At 50.0% G+C, this 21,920-nt stretch overlaps 1 protein-coding gene across 10 annotated transcripts in view; it reads right to left on the bottom strand.

Moving 5' to 3' along the window:
* Nucleotides 1-21,920, bottom strand: part of Daam2 (dishevelled associated activator of morphogenesis 2) — a 111,634-nt gene that overhangs the window by 49,159 nt on the left and 40,555 nt on the right. For 4 of the 10 annotated variants that reach the window (XM_015987881.3, XM_076557584.1, XM_076557583.1 and 1 more), the window contains exon 1: nt 8,190-8,325. The exons of the other annotated variants lie outside the window; for them this stretch is intronic. The gene's annotated coding sequence lies outside the window, so the exon portion shown is untranslated. Of the gene's footprint in view, nt 1-8,189; nt 8,326-21,920 lie in introns of those variants that run through there. 10 annotated transcript variants of the gene reach the window in all.

Below are 21,920 nucleotides of genomic sequence, written 5' to 3'. Positions count from 1 at the left end.
GTTGACAAGCAACCAGGAACCTTTTCAAGAGTAGGAGGAGAGTTGTGGGGCTGGGGTGGAGGTCACTATCCTGGGCCAGAGACTTCGGATGCTCGAGGAGGGTCGTCTGGGGTCTTCCGAGGGATGTGACAGCTGGTGAGCACGGTGGGTGTGTGCATCCCTCTTTCATTGCCTGGCAAAGTCAGCTGGAGGAAGGTGCAGGTCTCGTCCCTCAGGGTGAGAGGACATGGGGACAGCAGTGCTGGGCACTTGGTCACATCACACTGTAGTCAGGGATGGAGGAGGGGCCAGGGCCTAGCGTGATTTCTTCTTTTCATGTGGTCTAGGACTACAGCCCGTGGGGCAGGTTCCAAGTCAGTCAGCCTCATCCAGAGAATCCCTCACAGACGAGCCCAGAGAGCTGCCTCTGGTAATTCTAGATTATGTCCAGTCGACCGCCCATGTTCACCAGCAGAGTGGGTGAGACAAGTCCCAAGTGTCTGAGGGCCAGGCGCTGTGAGGCTCCACATCTGAAGGCAGGTGGGTAATCGTGAAGACTACGAAGCTCGTCCCCTTGGTTTCATCAGCCTTGTGAATCCAAAGGAGCTGGGTTGAGTGCAGAGTGCATAAAGAAGCTTCCAGAGGCTGAGGCAATGAGGCCAGGCTAGTAGCACGATGGAACTCTCGGAGGGTCAGACTGACGCCTAGGAGGACTTGTGGCCCTGCCTTCACCCCCTCGTCTTCTTGTACCCCGAGTCTTCCTCAGCCTCCTCTGCTCTTCACTTCTCCCAGACCTTGCCAGATCAGGGATGAGCCAGGATGGCCAAGCAGCCCACCTTTACAGCAGCTGTTCAGAGCCACTACTGCTCTGCTTGGTCCCCTTGTCTTACCTGTTATCACATGTGACATTTCCTCTGGTGTGGGGAGCTAGGCACAGTGACTGCTCACATCTCTGCCCATCTGCTCTCTTAGCTCTAGCCACCTGCTGGCAGAGCCAGGAGCAGAGGCCCAGAAGCCAGGCAGCCTGGACTTTGACCCCTGGCTTTTGCCTACCTGACTGGTGGTGACCTTAAGGATATCTCCTAGCTAGGAGCTCAGGTGCCTCATCTGAGATACTGACATAACCACCATGTCTTCCCCAGGGCGTTCTGTGAGTGAACAAGACCATGGACATGATGGGAGCACCTGAGTGCTCAGTAGGTGGAGACCAACATGGCTGCTGACCTTTGGTCTCAGGGTCATTGCAGATGAGACTGGCCCTGTCCAGAACCACATTCCTTCAATGGGATGCTTAGACCCAGCCTTACAAGAATTGCCCACCACAACTCAGAAGTAACCCAGCTTAGCTTCAGAAACTGAGAAATTGAGAGAGAGGAACTGGGTCTTTTCCTGCATTTCAAACCCACTCTAGTTAGAAAAGCAAATGAAGAGATGGTGGGGGGTTGAGGTGGCAGACAGGCTGATTTCCCTGACTTGGTCGTTATGTATTGACACATTGCCTTGTACTCCACAGGTGTGCATAATGATTGTGCATTGACTCCAAGGTTGGAGTCTGGAGAGACGGCTTAGCTGGTAAAATGTTTGCCTTGCAAGCATGAGGACCTGACTTCAGGCCCCAGAATCCATGAATGGAGTTGTTTATGTGATCCCAGGGCTGGGGACAAGGAGCCGGGAGGACCAGTAGGGCTTACTGGTTTGTTAGCTAGCCAGCTTATCCTAGGTGGTAAGTTCCAGGCCACTGAGAGACTACATGTCCAAAAGAGACAGGAAGATAGATAAGCAATATCTGAGGTTGTCTTCTGCACGTGTATGTGCATGCCATGTCCATGCACGCATGGATGTGACCACACATGTCACAAATAGAGCTGGGAATACAGCTCAGTGGTAGAACGCTTGCCTAGCATGCATGAGACTGTAGGTTCAATTCCTAACATTGCAGCCCAAATCAATCAATCAATCAATCAACCAAACCAAATTTAAAAAGAAAAAGAGAGCAAAGCAGAAGCCAGTGGCTGGCTATGGGCAGGTGGTGGGTAGTGGGAGGTAATGTGGCCAGAGCAGTGTGTCACTGTAAAGTCCCTTTAAGAAGAGGAGCAGGATTGAGAAGCCACCGGGGACAGCAGGAAGCAAGCGCAGAAGGAAGCCCAGTGGACTTGAGCTCAGGCTAAAGGGACTGAACCTGCCTCCAGCATGACCCACTTTTTTCTCCATGAAAGCCTCCCCAGTGTGGCAGCCTCTTGCCCCCCACATCCTCCTCGCTTCCTGTGGGGACACTAAGCCATGGGATCAGCACCTTCTATGAGCTGCAAGAGTCTCTCCCAGGCCTCACCCTCACTGCCATAGTCTCCCCATATTCTGAGATGGGCTGCTCCCGGCTCCGTCACTGCACTTGTGGGTCAGTGGTCTTGGTGTTGCATAGTGCTCCTCTCTCTGAGACCGAGGTACTCCAGTGGAACAGCTGCCTTTGACTGAAGATCTCCAAGAGCCCCAACCTTTCTCACTATCTGGCTCGATCCCTTCTCAAAGGTTTCCTCCCAAGGGGCTCCTCTATTCTGAGCATCCCAGCTCCCCACATCCCACCCTACGCTAGGCAGGAAGGACTTCCTATCTCCAGATGCTGTTCCCATCTGGTCTCCTCTAACCCTTACCCCCAGCCATGACCTTTACCACTCCACACTGCACGGCCTGCACCCTCAATCTTCAAAGGCCCCCACCAGCAGCATTCATTTCTCGCTCTTAATTAAAGACAGAGTAATGCTCATACTTCAGATTTGACGGCATAAGAGACACTGAGATGGATCTACGTTTTATACCCGCGAAGACCTAAGATGCTTGGTGTCATTTTAAAGAAGTGATTAAGGGCTAGAGAGATGGCTAAGTTGATGAACACTTGCCGTGCATGCGTGAGAACCTGAGTCCCATTTCCCAGAACCAACATGAGAAGCCATGTGTGGTTGCCTGCACTCGTAAACCCACACAGGGCACAGAGACAGGCAATCATCGGACAACAGCCCCATTGGTAAGTTCCAGGCTCCAGGCTAGTGGGGGATCCTCAAAGCAAGGTGGAGAGCTCTTAAGGAACACCACTCCAGGATGACCTCTGACTTCTATAAGCACATCATACATACATGTGCACACATACCTGTACCCCCCCCCCACACACACACAAGAAGTGATTAAGGAACAAACAGCAACAACAAAACTATGGTTCCGAGAGAGTCAGGACATCACAAGGTCCCTCAGCTAGTTGGCAGCATAGGGAGGATTCGGACCAGAACTATTCTGAGCCACCAAGAGTTCCTGCTCAATATCCTAAGTCAGGATCAGTTCAGGACTTTCTCAAACACGCTACAGATTCAGAATCTCTAACTCAGGCTTCCCTGTTTCCTGTAAGTTGTTCTGGTAACTCTGAGATCTTGGGCCAACTTCACAGTGACCTTGGAATAAGTCAAGTGGGTTGGGGGATGGGCAGGCGGGTAGGGTAGAGGAGGAAACTTGGGAGGGATGACTAATAGTAACAACCCTTTGGAAAAGTGGCATGGAAACAGGCTAGCATAGAAGGTGTGTGTGTGTGTGTGTGTGTGTGTGTGTGTGTGTGTGTGTGTGTTCACATACATATGTACATATGCACACACAGAGATACTAAGTGGGGTTACCCTATTAAAAGGGTCATTATTCCACTAGATACCATGGCTAACAAAAAGCCTAGCATTGGGGTAACCTCCTTTGGAGTTGTTGGCTAGTGAGGTCCCACAGACCCCCAAACATTATCGAATACTGCCAGTGATCCTGGTTACCTCTAGTACTTGCCAGTCGGGCCCTGTTGCTGAAGACACTATACTCTTGAGCTATGGAACATGGAGAATCCAGCTGGCACAGACCTGGAAGATTCACCCTTACTGGCCAGCTGTCACAGTGCTGAAAGGCTGTCCAGGCTACTGGGGGAGAAAAGTTACCGTCAGTCTTACCCAGCCACACAGAACCCTGTGTTACACTAACAGCTGTCCAGGCCAGATGTGCCCACTGTACAACAGTGACATAAATATCTGGAGTGTTTCAAACCTCGGCTAGGGCATCAAGTATCAAAGCTTCAAGAGCTGGTAAGTGGCTTGGTCAACAATGCTTAGCTGCTCCGAGATCCAGCTAGGACTCCTGGGTTAGTGTTCTGAATTCCGCTCACATCCAATGTTCTTGTCACAAAACCAAAGCTAAGCCGTGAGCCCCCTTTAGGTCTTGAGGCCAGGGCTTCAGCTTTGCGTGCTCACACGGCCATCTCTGTCCTCTCCTCCACTTCCCTACATGGCACAACAGAACGAACACTTGCCCCCACCTCGGCTCACTCCCCTTGGCCTCACACGTTCTGCTCTCAAGCTGTACTGGGTCACATGGTACAGGGAACCCAGGCCTGGCCTCAGAGACTTCAGGCAAGCTCTGAACCACCTGACTTTTGACTGGCAGCGTGAGCCTGGGCAGTGTGACCCTAGGGAGGGGCGGGCGCTTTAGGAAATAACCAAGCTCTGTTTCCAGAGCAAACTTGCCCTAGAACCCAGACGGGGAGACACACATGGTCCCTCACTGGACCCTTGATGGATCAACATCTTAGTGTAGTTGTTCAGACAATCTCATCTGCCAATTCATTCTTTTCAACAGAGATTTGTGTGGTATATGTGGATAGTGAATGTGCATGTAGAGTGTATGTAGATGGTATATGGATGTGGTGTTCGTGAATGTTAAATGTGCTTTTAAGGTATGTATAAATGGCATATGTGCATGCAGATAATATATTTAGATAGTGCACGTATGTGGTGCATTAGATGCTATAAATGCATATATCCTGTAAATGGCACATGTACTTATGTGTGCCTTGTGCACATAGTATATGTGCATGTAGAGCATATGTAGATAGCATATGTGCATTGTGGTGTACATCTGTGGTGTGTGGGTGTGTGTGTAGATGGTATATATGATATGTGTAGATGGTGTATATGTGCATATGTGGTGTGTGTACCTGTATGGTATATAGATGGTATATACACATGTGTAATGTCTGTAGATGGTGTATGTGTATTGTAGTAGATAACATGTCATATATGGTGTGTGTAGATAGCATATGTACATGTTTGGTGTGCAAATGTGTAGGTGGCATAAATTTTTATAGTATATACTTAAACATGGTATGTGTGTTGTTGTATATGTTTTAATGGTTTATTCATATGTGTGGTGTGTGAAGGGTATACATGGAGTAGCTGTGTAGATATATGTGCATGTGTGGTATATGTGTTTAGTTGTATATATGTGTAGATGACATTTATGTGGTATATGTTAAAGATGGTTTATATGAATGTATGGTATATGTGTGTAGAGATAGATGTGTGTAAAGTGGGCATGTAGGTGCCATTTGTGCATGTGTGCTACATATGTTGAGCTGACATGTGTTTGGTGTATAAATTGTATATATGTGTATTTGTATGTGTGAAGATGGCATATGTGTGTTTGTGGAGTGTAGATTGTATACAGGTGGAGTATGTGTGTGGAGGGTAAATGTGCATGTGTGGTATACATGTTTAGGTGTTACATGTGTGTGGTGTACATATATATATGTATATATATAGTATACATGCATATCATCTGTACAAGTATGATTTGTATGTTTGTGTAAGTAGTATGTATGTGTGATTTGTGTCTGTATATAGCTGTATTATGCACTGAGTTTTGTATGTCTAAGTATTCATGAGTGTACATATGGCATGTTAGTGTGAGCAGTAGGTATCCATGCATGGTATGCAGTATCTGAGTTATGGTGTACATGCAGAGGTATGTATGTGGTATGTTTGGGGTGAGTGCATGGTATGCAGTATCTAAGTTAGGGTGTACATGCAGAAGTATGTGTGCGGTATGTTTGGGGTGAATGTATGCATGCATGGCTGGATGCATCACTCTTCCAGAAGCACACCATGACTACTTTGAGTTTCGAGTCAAAGAAGAAAAAGACATGAGAAGGGCAACCATGCAGCCCTGAAGTGCAGCCCCCCCTCAGCCTGGGAAGGGTTGCCCAGGCATGGTGTTCAGGAACTGTGACTGTGGGGACCAGGGAGTCTTTACCTCGGCTTCCCATGAGCCACATGATGGCCTGGGAGCAGAGACCAGTGGATGGTGCTGGCATGGCACGGGCTGAGCCTGAGTTCATAGTCACCTTTCTCATCTTCCAACAACCGAGGGACGTCAGGATGCCTGACTAATTAAGCCAGCAGTGATGCCTAAGGGAGGCCGTGTTCCCATCACACAGTATCTGATTCTGTACCTTCCACGTGGCTGTGAAGTGTGCGCATGTGGTGTGTGTATGGCGTGGGGTGTGTGTGGCGTGGGGTGTGTTGGTGTGGGGTATGTGTGAGTGTGTGTGTGTTTGTGTGTGTGTGTGTGGTGTGGGGTATGTGTGAGTATGTGTGTGTGTTTGTGTGTGTGTGTGTGTGTGTGTGTGTGTGTGTGTGTGTGTGTGTCCAGCACATGTACCTAGACTCTCCTGGGTATTTATCACACTGGGGCATACCCTGACCCTGCTATGGGAAATCAGCTGGTAAGTTCTAGCTGCTTCTGAGAACCTGAGATGGAAGAAACAAACTGAAAACAGTCATGCATCTCAAACAATTCCAAAGTTCTACACCTCAAACAAAGCAAAACAAAAAACCCACTACATCTCTAGGAAGGACACTAGTGTGTACTAAGAGCTGGGCTTGCCTGGCGGTGGTGGCGCATGCCTTTAATCCCAGCACTCGGGAGGCAGAGCCAGGTGGATCTCTGTGAGTTCGAGGCCAGCCTGGGCTACCAAGTGAGTTCCAGGAAAGGTGCAAAGCTACACAGAGAAACCCTGTCTCAAAAAAACAAAACAAAAAAAGAAAGAAAGAAAGAAAGAAAGAAAGAAAGAAAGAAAGAAAGAAAGAAAGAAAGAAAGAAAGAAAGAAAGAAAGAAAGAAAGAAAAGAGCTGGGCTGGGCCCATTCACCTTGTCCCTTTCTCCCTCTTCCCCTCCTCTCCAGGCCCTGGACCCCTCTCCTCTTCCTCTTTTGTTTGGTCATGTTGGAGATTTGAACAGTGAACCCAGAGCCTCGACCACACGGAGCCAGCATCCCACCACTGAGCCACACCACCCCAGCCCTCTTCTGTCCTATTTTCACTGTTTTCTTTGGGACAGGTCTCCAGTGCCTGGGCTGGCTGTGAGCTCACACTGCAGCTTAGTCAGGCCTTGAACTTGATATCCTCCTGCCTCAGTCTCCCAAGCGGTTGGCATTAGAGGGCCTTGAACTTGATAGCCTCCTGCCTCAGTCTCCCAAGCGGTTGGCATTAGAGGGGCTTGAACTTGATAGCCTCCTGCCTCAGTCTCCCAAGCGGTTGGCATTAGAGGCCTGCACCACCAATCCTGGAAATTCACTTTTCTAGTTATGGTTGCATTTAATCATTCCAACATCCTGCAGACATGATTTTATGATGATTTGATGTCCTTTTTTATTTGTGGACTAAACCCAGGGCCTTGCAATGCTGAGCACCCGTCTACCTGTGAGCTCCCTCTTTGGCGCTGAAAAAAAAAAAGTGTTGAAACAGGGTCTTGATAAGTTGGCCAGACTATCCTTGAAGCCACTATGTAGCTCAGGCACAGCTCAAATGTATGATCCGCTTACCTCAGCCTCCATAGAGGCTGGGATTACAGGCCTGTGCTACCAAGACAGGCAACATTTCTTTTTATATACAAAGAAACGAAGGCCCAAAGAAGACCAGCCGCTTGCCCAATTAGAGTTCACAAAGCATGTAAACCTCCATTTGACTAATTCCAAAATTCAGAAACAACTTTTCCACTGCGCAGAGATCGGAGGGTATAAACGGCAGCATTAGTGTAAACAGAAACGTCCACACAGCCATGGCACTACCTCAGGTATGCATGTCAGGTCAGTCTCTTCACCCATCTCCCCATCCCAGCTCTCAGAATAGAACCCGGCTTTTCCAGAGAGAAGCCTGGCTCAGAGCCTCAGCTGTAGGCAGCCATCCGGGAGGCAGCCATCCGGCCGTCCTCATCATCTCACCACACACGGTCCCAGAGAGGTCCAAGTGATCTGGTCCTCAGGGCAAGCCAGCTGGGTACACTCTAGATCCACACCCTCCTGCCACTGTCTTGAAACTTTTAATATGTTTTAAATAAGAAACCCCACATTTTCGTCTTACCCTGGGTCCTGCAAACCACGAAGCTGATCCTTCCCGTCCCTACAGTGGCCAGCTCGGACACGATTTCCCAGGAAGTGCAGCCCAGGCCAGCCACTCCCTGTATGTTTCCAAAAATGTTACCCACAGTCCCTGGATGGGCAGGACTGGAGGCAGATACATTTCTTTAATCTGGGTGGCTTCCTGCCCCAACGGCCTTGATCTGCGGCTCAGGAACTGGTCCCCATCGCCCTGATCTCTCCTCCCTCTCTGGCCCCACTCCCCCATTGCAAGCGACCATGCTTCCTATCACAGTGACCCACTTATTCCTCCAGGGACTAGAAGGTATGGAAAGCTGCTCTGAATCTCCCCCACCCCAGGCAGAAACTTGATAAGAGCTAATGAACTGCTGTGTTCAGTAGACTCCTGACTCTGTCCATGATAAGATGTGTATTAAAGTAGCAATACATTAAGCCTGCACAAAGATTATGTGTCCTTCATCATTCTACAATTAGATAAGTAATAAAAACTCGAGACCAGCTCAGCTTTAGATTAGAGTCAAGGGCTGCTCTGCTCCTTCCCCGTGGGTCTCTGTGTTACCCCTCTCTCATCCCCAATATCCACCTCCACTTCTTTTTCTCCCCATCCATCCCCTCCCCATCTATCCCCTCACCATCTGTCCCTGCTTTTGCCAAATGGTGGCCTTTTTGGTCACTCCAACCCACCTGCACTCTTTTCAAAACCTTATGAGGTCCTAGTTCATAGAGAATAATGGTATTTGATTTATTTTTTATTCGTTTATATTTTTATATCAATGAGTTCTGCTCCATCTAGGTCCTAGTCCCAAGAGAATAGCCCCCAGCACCCTGCCATTTCCTGGGAAAGCACCCTCGACATGAATGAACTCAAGCAGCCAGGTGTGCAAAGAAGAAGGAATTCACTCCTCAGAAATTATTAGTGCAGACCCAGGGAACCCAGGTCTTTCCTCTCTAGCATCCACTAATAGGCATGTATTCCTTAGCCAAACGCCCTCAAGAGGTGTCAAGTGACTCTCAGAAAGGAATGATTTTATACATTTGCACGGTTAAGTCATGCCTGGAATTCCCAGGTAAACACAGGGAGTTTTGATTTCTGAAACTTTCATTTCTGTTTTTTTATTTAATTTATTTATTTAAAATCTTTATTTATGCTTATTTTATGTGAATGAATGTTTTGCCTGCATGCATGTATGTGTACCATATGCATGCAGTGCCCATAGACGCCACAAGAGGGCATCAGATCCCCTACAGCTGGAGTAACCTAGGGCTGTGAGCCACCATGTGGTTGCTGAGAATTGAACTCCTGGGTTCTCTGCAAGAGCAATCAGTGCTCTTAACCACTGAGCAATCTATCCAGTCCTTTTGCTTTTAGTTTCTAAGACAAGATCTCACTTTGTAGCCAAGACTGTTCTGGAACACACTATGTAGCTCCCTAGACTGGTCCTAAATCCCCCTGCCTTGGCCTCCAGAGTGCATGGATGGCAGGGTGTCCTACTGCTCTTCTTCATGACCCTCTGCTACCCCTCAACCCATAGCATCTCGCACGCAAATGTTGTAAGAAATAGTTTTCTCCAAGTGTTTCAAGGAACAGGCCACAGAGGCTGAGGTTTCCTCTAGAACCCAGTCCCTACCCAAGGTCTCCAAGCCCTGCGCAAACACCTCATTCCTACCCAACTCCTCTTTCATCCCTGACATTCCTGCAAACTCTGCACTCAGTCTCTCCATGGGAACGGTCGCCATTTCTCCATGCCGGGTGATAGCTCCCACCCATCCTGGAAACCTCACAGAGACGCCCCACCTCCTCGCACCCCATCACTCCTGTTATCCCATCTAAGACGCTTCTCTCAGGTCTGTCCCCTGTACCTGCAGTGCTCCCTACTTTCTGCAGCCGCTTCTGTTCCCCAGACTCGATGCCTCCCCTGCACTCACCCCTGCCCAAATCCTGCCCTCCCAGAGCCCATTCCAAGGTGGACCCTCCCCCCCCCAAGAAAGACTCTCCTCCATATAGCAGGTCTTCCCAGAGGTCAACCTTCCTCCACCGTCCACCTCCACAGGGAGGTCCCTCCCCACTGCCCTCCCCATCCTGTTGACTCTCCCCTGGTTAGTCTTGCTTCCCACCAGTCCTTTCTCTGCTCCCCTCCCTGACCCTGGCATCATTCAACTCCACGCAGATCTACTGCTTCCTGAATTATGCCCTCACTGAGCCAGGACATTCCTCATTCAGGAACAACATTTCCACAGTTTAGCAGGAACTCTATAGTGCCCAATGCAGGGCCTGGCATTTAGGAAGCATACTGGAGCACAGCCAAGGTTCGGAGTCAGGATGTCTGCTTTCGTCCCCCTCCATGAAAGACCCCTTCCAGCTTCATATCTCAGACAAATCCAATGATCCCTCAAAAACCCTCCTTTCCCTGACCTGTGCCTGTGTAGATTTCACTCACACAGCCCAGAAACTCCTGTGGACCTCTTCCCAAGCTGCCTCTGTCTCTCCTCTCTCTTGAGACCACCCTGCTTCTCTCTGGGAATGGCCTGGCAGGCCCAAGGTTCAAAACCACAGAAGCACTGTCACTGTCCCCTGCTGTCCACACCGCTCTGCACTGGCATGGCCTATGCGCCATTTCTTGCTCATATAAAGAAACTTAGATTTTTCTCAGACAGGGGACTCACAGCACAGGCTGTGCTCAGACTTGCTATGTAGCCAAGGATGACCTTGAACTTCTGACTCTTCTGCCTCTGCATCCCAGGTTCTGCAGCTCTTGGCAGTTTGATGGCCTGCTTTGGATTGACAAGGGTCTCATGCAGGCAGGGCAAGCACCAACTGACTCTTAGAGTTCATCTCCACAGGGAGCCCTAGAAATCTTCAAACAGGTCCTAGCACCCCAGTTTTAAGTTTGATGGAGAGGGAGCAGAGAAATCAAATTACTGGGTCAGGTTTCAAGGAACATGACCCCCTATACTGGGATTACCAACAGATTTTAACCAGCAGACTGAAGCTCCTATTCACCCCCTACACACACACACACACACACACACACACACACACACACACACACACACACCATGTTCTCTGTGTACAGATTACCTAGTGTTGACACCCAGCCAGTTCTCCCTACAAGTGTTCTTTGTCAGTTCTGTTTGGACCCTCCCCTTCCATTCAGGCATCGGGGACATGACTCTGTTGTCACAGCACCTAAGGGACTGCTGTGTGAAGCCTTGCATGTCTGGCTGCAGCTCTGCTCACCTTATACTCTGACCTTCCCCTCTCACACCTCTTCTTGGCTTCCAGCCAAAAACCACACAACAGACTACCTGCTTGGATGAGAGCCTAGGTTCCCAAACTCTCATCTCTTATGTTTTTCCACGGGATCTCAAATGGCAGGGCATCCCAAGTCACCTAGTGGCCCAGTCGCCTATATGCCCTCAGAGTTCCAGATGGGCAGATCTGGGGCCGGGCATCTGCACTGCTACAAGTTCCCCTGAGTGATCTGGACACAAGGGTTTAGTTTTGGCCTGCCTCTGGCATCCTCTGTGGCAGCATTTATACCAACCTTTCCCACAATTCATCTCTTCTTCTCAGGGCTGTGACCGTAAGTGAAACTCTCTCCAGCTACACAGTCCAGTCAATAACAACACCTGGATCCCACTTCAAACCAAATAAGCCAGAAGCTGCAGGTGGGCCTGGGGCCTGGGGCCTGGGGCCTGGGGAGAGGCCAATAGGGCAAGTGGCTCATCCTGGTGTGGTCAGGGTTGTCCAAATTTTAAAACTTACGAAGAATCGTCTCAACTCAAGCAAGCTGAGATAACTGGCTGCCTTACCAAGCGGACACAGAAACTCTGTCCAGCCAGTCTAGTCCAGAGATACCTTGTCCCGCACCAGAAAGATCCTAGTCCATCAGCCGCATCCTTTGACGTCCCAGCTCACCCGCCTTGTGTTGTTGCTCAGATCTGATTATCTCAGCGCGGGTTCCCAGACCTGCAGTAGTGCCAGCCAGGAACTTGTTCACAAAAGCGAAGCTAGCAATCTTAAACAACAACAAACATCTTTAATTTATCCACGTTCCTCCTGTAAGTCATGTGCCATCTCAGATGCTTCAGGTTTCACAATTCAAATCAAAATCGGCAAGGTCGCTGTCACTATGACCTCTCGGTGACACATGATGAAGCTGAATACAGAAAGAGGACCAACCAGGCTCCACTGTCCATTGTTCTGTATCTACAACCATGTGTACTCCACCCGGAATCCCTTACACTTATACACCTCTCGTGGATCCCTACCAGAAGGGCCTCAAGTTTAGTGATGAGCTCAAGTGGTAATGAAAGAGTTAACTGTCAAGCTTGAGCTGGTGGGAGAGGTTTGAAGCTAGGCGGTCAGTCCCCAGGGAGAGTGTAATGCAGATCAGAAAGGGCTTGGTTATAAACCCCAGGCAGCTGTGTTTACTGACCACTGAGTAAGTAGCCAGCTTGAATAAGCCAGCTACTCCATAAAGTACATGCTGCCCATACAAGAAAATTTCTTCCCCTTGCTCCAGTTCTGGGCCAATGGGGAAATGGGTCCAAGAAGCAGACACATGGAGTTTGGAACAGCTGCCATAATTTGGAGAAAGCAATTGTGAATCCAAGGCTTTAGATTTCTGTATTTCCAAATGAGCAATGCCAAGTCATATCCCAGTCACCAGTGGTAGACCTCTTACAGGAGTAGGCTCTTGACCTCATCACCGAGACCTGGCCAGATGCACCCACCCTGCTGGTGGCAGATCCAAGAGAAGGGAAAGGGGAACTGACAGGGCCAGCTCACAGCTCCTCCCAGAGTCATGGGTCAGATGCCTCGCCTCTTCCCTGAGGATGGGATGGGACGAGAGAGAAAATGAGTAGCCAGGCTTTCTTTACCAACTCCACGAGAGCCTGGGCCCATCCCCAGAGATGCCCACATGGCTTCTTGGACCCATTTCCCCAATGGCCCTTAGAACACTGAAGGTCTGACTTTGCAAAGTTCCACAGGTGTGTCCAAGGCACCACCAGTACTGAACAGCAAGGAAGAGCCTCTTTTGGAAGCAAGAAGCCGGGGAGATTCCTCTCCTTCTGAGGGTTGGGGGTGCTCATCTGTTCCATCAGGGAAACAATTGCACATCTTGCCCTTTACCTGGAGCTCATAAACAGGAGAAAGAGACAAGTCAACAATTAAGCCTCTTTCAGCTCCAAGGTAGGTGGGAGAAGGTTTTCAAGCAGCCTAGAGCCAGATCTGCTGCACAGCAGAGGCCCCCTGAGGACTCAAGGGCAGTGGGCCCTAGAGTTTCATATTCTGAGCTCTTAGAGAGTGGGGCTTTGCCCCCACCAGCTCACTTAAGATGGTTCCCATTTCCTTGTTCACTCGTTCTGTCTGGGGCTGTGCGTCATCAGGTGTCAGCTAGAGATCAGCATGACCATGACCTCATCTGTTCTTGTGACTTGACTGAAGGTAGCTGGGGCATGGAGGCTGGTGCCTGGGCCACAGTAGGACCATGGATACACTGTAGGTCTCAGTATCATTGTTGTTTGGAGACGGCTTCTTTGAGAGGCTGGAGGAGAGCTAAGTTGGTAGTGTTTGTCTTACAGGACCTGAGTTTGATCCCCAGAAGCCACTTAAAAAAACAAAACACCACCAACAACAAACAACACACTTGGGATCCCAGTGCTGGGAAGGTGGAGACAGGGGGATCCCTGGGAGTGGCAGACCAGCCACCCTAGCCTACTTGGTGAATTCCCAGCGTGTAAGAGACCCTGTCTCAAACATGGTAGTGTATAATGCCCGAGGGACAGCAGCCAGGGCTGTCCTCTGGACTCCCATGCATGGACTCACACACGCGCACCCGCACACAATGTGAACAAATATGGACACTCAGACCCTGGTTGTTTTTTTTTTTTTAAAGAAAGAAGACTAAAGAATGTTTTGAATTCAGGCAAAAGACAACAGCCCAGTAAGAAAGGACCAAGTTCTAGGGATGTGGGATGATCTGAGCCGGAATGGGAGCTGAAACCAGGGGACAGAGGAGAGACAGAACTCCTGGGGATGGATGGCAGGGGTCTGTGCCATCTGTCTGGCAGAATAGTGGAGAGTCAGGCACTCAGAATCGGGCTTCCTGCTCTCCAACCCTGCAATTTGCCTCCCCTCCTCCCCTCCTCCCTGGGCCATACTCTGCATGCCTATGTCCAGACTCACTTGTTTAAACTGTCCCCCCACCCTCAGCCCTGCCCTGGGGACTCGAGGAATCTGAGAAATGTCACCAGTTCTAAGTGCTGGAGGGAAAGAGGTGGAATAAAAGAAGGAAACCCTCTCTCTCGACCTGTCTTGTAGGACTTCCTGCCACCGCTCCCAAGGTTCCTCTTCTCTCAACAGAGAGCCGTCCTGACTCAATGTTACTATGGCCTGGTCAGAACTTCCCACATCCAGAGAGGTACCAGAAGCCGCCTTCCCATCACCTGACCACAGCAGCTTCTCTGCCATCTTTGACAACCTCTACCCTTCCCTCTTTCGTCATTTGGCTTGATGTTTATCCCTACCTCTTCCTGTTTAAGCCTTCATCTGTACACAGCTGTCTGGACCAGGGATGCACAGTAAAGAGTCTGATATAATGACGTAGAGCCCTCGCCCTCTGGGAGCAAACCCAGGCTATGAGCACTCACACACTCCTAGTAGAAAGGGGCTCCTTTTCATGTTCTGTAACTCTTCTGTGTGTATGCACACACATGTCCATACATGTGTATGTGTTGTGTTCACGTCTGTCTAGATATGCTTGCATGTGTGCTTTTGCCTGTATGTAGGCCTGAGGTCAATTTTGGCTGTCATTTCCCAGGTGCCTCTATTTTCTTTTTAGGCAGCGTCTCACTGGCCTGGAGCTTGCCCAGCAGTCTAGGCTGGCTGGCCTGAAACCCCAGGGATCTACCTATCTCCACTTCCCTAGGGTTGGGATTATAAACACATGGGCCCACGCCAGGCTTTTGTTTTTGTTTTCACATGGGTTCTGGGGACTGAACTCAGGCCGGCACTGACCAAACCACCCTTGGAGGCACCCAAACTTCCCAGGCATGGGTGAGATGCATCTAAGTCTTCCTGTCCTAGCTCTTGCCCGCACAAAACACGTGAAGGAAATCACACTCCCAGATACATGCAATGAGCTTCGTGTCCCCACACTGCCTCCCTGCTGCAGATTTTAGAGACTGGTTAAGTACCAACACCCACCATCTTTGGTCATTGCCTGACTCCTGTGTCTGGCATGTAGCTTCAGGCAACATTTAGCAGCCTGCTTCGATGTGTCAGGCGCTAGAGACAGAAGACAAAAACGACGCTTTCCCCAGGACCAGTGGAAGGACATGCACAGGAGGAGGGACGACCAAGATGGGGAGTAAGACGGTCCTGCGACGGGAGCAGAGAGGAGCATCCAGACACTGGCCACCTAGTCAGAACTTCCCAGATGGCAGCTGTTCCTGCCAAGGACACCAGGGAGGGCTTTCTCAAAGAGGCAATGCCAAGTCTGTGTCTTCAAGAGGAGGAGCAGGACGTCTGAAAAGGAGCCTGGGACACTGGCCTGCCTCCTGTCACTTGTGGTCATCTTAGTCACCTCTCACTGGCTTGGCTCCTTCCCTTCCTCCAGCTCCATCTCAGACTGTCCCTTCTACTGAGGCATTGGTTTAAAAAATGAACTCACACCAGGAGTTCACACTCTCCTCTCCTCTCCTCTCTTCTCCTCTCCTCTCCTCTCCTCTCCTCTCCTCTCCTCTCCTCTCCTCTCCTCTCCTCTCCTCTCCTCTCCTCTCCTCTATTCTCCTCTCCTCTTCTTTTCTTTTTCTTTTTTTCTCTTTTTGAGACAAGGTCTCAATGTGTAGTTTGGACTGGCCAGAAACTTACAGAGATATGTCTGCCTCCGCCTCCCAAGTTCTGGGATTATATTATTATTTTTAAAAGTTTATTCTTTGAAGTTTTCATACACATATGCAAGATGCCTTCAATCTTATCCAACCTCCCTCCCTCCCTCCAGCTCCCTGTGGTCCTGCCCCACCCCAAGCCCTAACACACCTCCCTCTGGCCTTCAGAGCCTCTCTCCCTCTCTAAAAAACAAAACCCCAGAGTCCATTTGGTGCGGCTTGTGTGTGCACGGCTGTGGTGCTATCTCTAGAGCACAGACAACGTATAGTAGCCAACCCGCTGATGCCCCAAAAGTGATATTTTCCTTCCCTCGGCAGCTGGCCACTGCTGGTAGCTGGGAAGTTAGGGGTGGGCTTGGGAACCTGCCCTTCTCCCCGCTGAAATGCTGAACTAGCTTCTTCTTACACGGGTCTTGTGTTGGTAACCTCAGCGGCAGGGAGCTCGTGTGTGCAGCTCATGTGCCTTATCTAGAGGACGGCTCTTCACACCGCCCTCCCCATCCTCTGCCCACTCTTCTGTGATATTCTGTGAGCCTCAAGGGTGGGTAAGATCCACATTTCCCATTTTAACTGGTGCCCAGAAATCTCCCTCCCTTGGTCTTTCAACTCCAGGGCAACCAGTGGCCAGGGCTGAGTTTCCCACTGCTGTGCCAGGGCCCTCAATCACTGGGCAACAGTCACAGACAGAAGAGGCCAGGATGCTTGCCAGCTTGGGGGACTGACTGCCAGAGCTGTACCGGGCTCAGCTGACAGGATGACAGACACCAGTCAAAGCCTTCTTCAGCTATGAAGCAGGGTATGGATGGAATCAGCTGTCAATTCCTTTGTCTCCTGTCTGGCAGTCACCCAATTAGGTGGGGAAATTACTATCCAACTGAAAAGACAAAGAAAGATGCTGTGTTCTCATCCCTGGGATGGAAGAGGAAGTTGGAGCCCACTATCAACACACATGCTGGGTCCTTATATTTATTCCTGGCTGAGCCAATGGCCAGCAGCCAATGGGCGCCAGCAGCCCTCCCCCTGGGGCTTTGGAATACACTCTTCTGGGGCTGCATTGCAGATCACTGGGAGCTAGCTGAAGAACCTGTGCCCAAGACTCCCCTCCGAGTAGAAGCCTGGGCCCCAGCAATGTGATGGGGTTGAGATTCATATTGGCTCTGCCATGAAACTTGCTATAAGCCCCGGGAAGGTAAGTACTTCTTTAGTAAACTGCAAGTGTGATGGGACATAGCTAATAAGGGATGCAAGAGGCATGAGTGGGAAGCCAGAAGTCAGAACACATGCAGACATGACAGTTTTTACAAGGAAAATATTCCCCAATATATTTGCCCCAGAGAAACCAAGAAATTATTCATCACCCCTTAATTTTCTCTTCTTTTGCATTTAAACTGGGAGTTCATTTGAGGGGTAGTTGGGGAGAAAAACAAAAAATGAAATGGCTTGGGGGGATGGGGCTCAGAGTAAGAGGTGACCAGAGACAAGAGAGCATTCTTCAAACATTAGGAGGGAAAGACAGTAAGCGGCCAAAATTCAGGGTGGGTCATTAGGAGTACCCCAAAGCCTTGGAGAGTCTCCGGGAAGAGGCCGAGGAAAGGGCATGCACACAAACACCACTGGGAGATATCCTGCCCCAGAGGAAAGTTGTTCTGCTCACAGCAAGTCAGTAACAGGTAAGAAAGTAACTTGCTAACTTGCTGGGGCTGCCGTCTCTAGCCCTCACCTCCCAGAGCAGAAGTTGGGAACAGAGTCCTCTATAGGTGTGCAGAGGTCCTGGACATACTAGGAAGTCTTCAGCTTCTTCAGCTGCAGCTATCAGCTCCACCTTCCAAAGCCCAGGGAATGTCAGCGAGTGTCCAGGCATGCATCAGTGGACAGCAGTATCAGTTCTGCTACCCCACAGCCATGCATCAGTGGACATCAGTATCAGTTCTGCTACCCCACAGCCATGCATCAGTGGACATCAGTATCAATTCTGCTACCCCACAGCCATGCATCAGTGGACAGCAGTATCAATTCTGCTACCCCACAGCCAAGCATCAGTGGACAGCAGTATCAGTTCTGCTACCCCACAGCCAAGTATCAGTGGACAGCAGTATCAGTTCTGCCACCCCACAGCCATCCAAAGCTTTAATGTCGCCTGTCTAGGTGGTGTCTTGGAAGTCTTCTACCTACTTGCTCTCCCAGTGGCTTAGGAAGAAGCACACAGTAAAAAGCTAGAACACAGGGAGAAGAAGGACCTGTATTCTGGTCCCAATGCCGCTCCTTATTTGTGACACCATGTCTGGCAAGTCAGTTCGTCTCCCCGTGCCTCAGTGTTATGATCTGAGTCTGGGAGTGACCCCGACAGGCACACTTTTTGAACACTTGATCCCAAGCCTGTGGCGATATTTGGGAAATTGTAGGGCCTTTGTCAGCTGGGCCATGCTAGTGGAGACTGGTAATTAGGGACAGGTTTTTGAAGATGATACCGCTTGCCTCTGGTGACAGCCTTTCTCTGTACCCTGTTTACCACCATATGAACAAACAGCTCTGATATTCCAGCTGTCGATATCTACTCCATCATGCCTTCCCGGCTGCGAAGGACTGATGTCCCCCGGAAACTTGGAGCCAAGGTGGACCTATCCTTCCTTAAGTTGCTTATGTTGACTGTTTTGTTGCAGTAATGAGAAAAGTGAGAAATACCCTTAGTTTCCCCATGGGAAACTAGAACAACATAATCTGCCTCAACAGTAATCATGTAGATGACTGAGTTCCATATTCTTGGCACCTGGTCAGCACCAAGCGTGTGCACGCATGCATGTGTGAGTGAGTGAGTGCGTGATGTGTGAATATGTGAGAGAGATTTTTATCACATGACAAATAGCCAAGAGAGACAGCTGCAGGAAGGATTTGTTCTGCTCACAGTCTCAGAGGGTTCCACGCATCATATGGGGAAAGCATGGCAGATCAGAAGAGCTTGCAGCATGCCAGCGAAGAAACAGGGAGGGTGCCCGAGCCCTTGGCTTTTCCCTTTCTCACCTTTTATCCCATCTGGGGTCCCAACCTCTGAGATAGCACTGCCCCCATTCAGGGTGATTCTAGCCCCCTTCGTTAACTCACTCCAGAGAGACCCTCATAGACATACCCAGAGGCTTGTCCCACCAGTCTTGCAGATGCCTCTCAATGCAGTCACACTGACCACCATGATTACCCATCACAGTGCAGATAATAGCACACCCCATTTGCAAGGTCACCTGTAAGAGGCTCCTCAGAGATCCCCCTCCCTGAGCTCTGTCTACCTCTCATCTCTCCTTTCGTCCCACACTCAATTGCAATATGAAAAACTATAGCTTTTATGCATTTATCATCTCTCTTCAAATGCCCAGGGATCCAACCCGATCCAGCGTATTTATTCATGAGTGTCAGTGAACGCCCAGGCATGTGTCACTGTACATATGACCTTCATGGGGCATTTTTCTCAGCTTTTGTAGATTCATTGCCTAATACATAACGGGCCCTTAACTTAGCAACTGTCTAAGCTTAGACAAGTGATGCCACTGCACATGCTCCAGCTAACTCATTTGATGTCTCTACCCTACATGAATGAGGCAACTATAAAATATGATATGTATGAATGTGGTTGCTCAAGTATGTGGTGAGCAGATGATGGCTAATTGGAGACGGCCAGAGTTAGGCTGACTTGGGCAGGGCATGAAAAGGTTAATCCCTGACTCTTCTCACCCCACACCAAGGCAAGGCTGGGCTGAAGGGCCCCTGGCAGCTGTCCAGGTGGAAGAAAACTGTCAGAGGTGTGTGACTGCAGAGCTGTCCTGGTCCTGATCTGGTTTGACCCAGGCAGCTAGAATCTCCCCTACTCTCCTGCTGAGAGATGCCGCCTAGGCCTGGAGTATTTAGGAGCTCTTGAGCTGAACAAGCTGAGTGGTGGGAACTTCTGTCTGCGCGGGTCCCACGCCACATCCTGGCCTTGGAGGATGTAGACCCAAGGTCTGGACATGCTTCCCAGCTATTCCCAGGCGGCCTGCTCTCCCTCCAGCTCAGCCGGGCTGCCTGAGCCAAAGGGCTACAGAGGCAGGTCTGTTCCCCTCCAACATCCCTTTGTCTCCACTCAGAGGAGGGCAGACTGCAGGCCTCAGCATGTGGAGGGTCAGGTTTGAAAGCTAGCTTCCATCAGCCCTGAAGCCCCCTGGTCCTGCTGGCCTGGGGAGGCAAAGGAGCCTCTAATGACTAAGTCACAAAGCCTACCACTACCATCGGGGGCTTTCATGTCTCTAAGTTCTCAGAAAGTTATAGTCTATCAACTTCCCCAAGCATCCATCCCTTTCCCTGGACGACCTAGGAAGAGATGCAACCAACAGGCATCACTACAGATGAAAACAAAATAGATGACACCCAGCATTGGTCCCCTGGCATCCTGTGTTCCACAGCCCTCTAGGATGCCCCAGCTCTGGGCCAGGCATTGTACACAGGAAGGATACAGCCGTGGGAAGTCACCGCATGCACTCTTCCGGGATGCAGTCAGGAAGGACAGCGCTATTGCTGAGTGCTACATGGAACACAGTGCAAGATAGGCTGGGTGAACGTGTGTGACTCAATCTGGGGAGGAGGAAACGATACTGGACAAGGGCAATGCAGGGACACTTCTGGAAAGCAGTGACCCGGAGGACAATACAGTAAGAGATACTGAATGGTGACATGTCTCTCAACAACAGGCTGTCTCAGAAGGAATGTGGGGATGGTGCCAACCCCCAATCTTCAGGGACTTTCACTATAAATGAGCCTCCAAGGGCAGAAATATGATTCTTTCTGTCTCATCCTCGAGAACTAGACTGGACTAGACACGCATGCACCAGATCCTCAGAATGTGCACCTCAGTCTGTCAAGGAATAAACAAGTGCCCCCAGGACAAGTCTCTACTAATCCCACAACCCCTGATCTCTATTGCCCAGTCTCCTCCTGGTTACGTATTAAAAACTTCATAGGTGGTAACACCTCATCCAACATCAAACAAGGCATCTCTCAGCCTCCAGCACAGGGGTCCTTCATGTCACAAACTGGGGTCCTTGTGCATTTTCCAAAGTACTACTGGCTTCTTCCCACACAGTCACACTTTATCCGCCACACTGCGCACAGCTGCAGGATGGCACACTACTGTAGACAACAGCCAGGAACAGGCAGGCCGTGCCAAGATGAGTGATCAGCAGCTACACGAGAATAGCATGGTACATGCTACCCATAGCCAGTCTGGGGCATGTGAGAGATGCCCCAGCCCCCAGCCTCTGGGCTCCTGCATGGACCACAGCATGAGAAGGGGAGACATTGATTAGGGTGGCCTCTTCAGAAACTATCCCATGAAGGTGGCCTCTGAGTAAGTGATCCAAACACCAGCTGCTCGCAGCTTCTCAGTGAAAAGGCCTCTGTGCCATTTGTGGTACTTACTCATATTCACACGTCCAATCACTATTTATTGAGAATTCACCACATGCCAGATGCTGTAGCTGGGACTCTGTCTTCTTTTGCATGCCCGTATCCCCCTCCAAAACTCACTCACTGGGGGCTGGATCAATAACTCAGCAAGTAAAGTGCCAGCCTTGCAAGGTGCAGGACCTGAGTGTGGTTCCCCAGAACCCACACTTAAGAAGCCAAAGGCGGTGCCAGGAAGATAGCTCAGTGGTTAAAGCATTTGCCAGGCAAGTGTGAGAGAGAGGGACAGAGTTCAGATCCCCAGAATTTGTGTAAGTTCTGGGTAGCTGGGAAGGCCTCTCTGTCGTTCCAGCCTCAGAAGGCAGAGCCAGGGGTCCCAGAGCAAGCTGGCTAGCAA

This window comes from Peromyscus maniculatus, chromosome 21 (genome assembly GCF_049852395.1).
Source record: "Peromyscus maniculatus bairdii isolate BWxNUB_F1_BW_parent chromosome 21, HU_Pman_BW_mat_3.1, whole genome shotgun sequence".
NCBI classification, from domain to species: domain Eukaryota; kingdom Metazoa; phylum Chordata; class Mammalia; order Rodentia; family Cricetidae; genus Peromyscus; species Peromyscus maniculatus.
The sequence above is the reverse complement of the archived record's forward strand: the minus strand, read 5'-3'. Positions and strand labels throughout refer to the sequence as shown.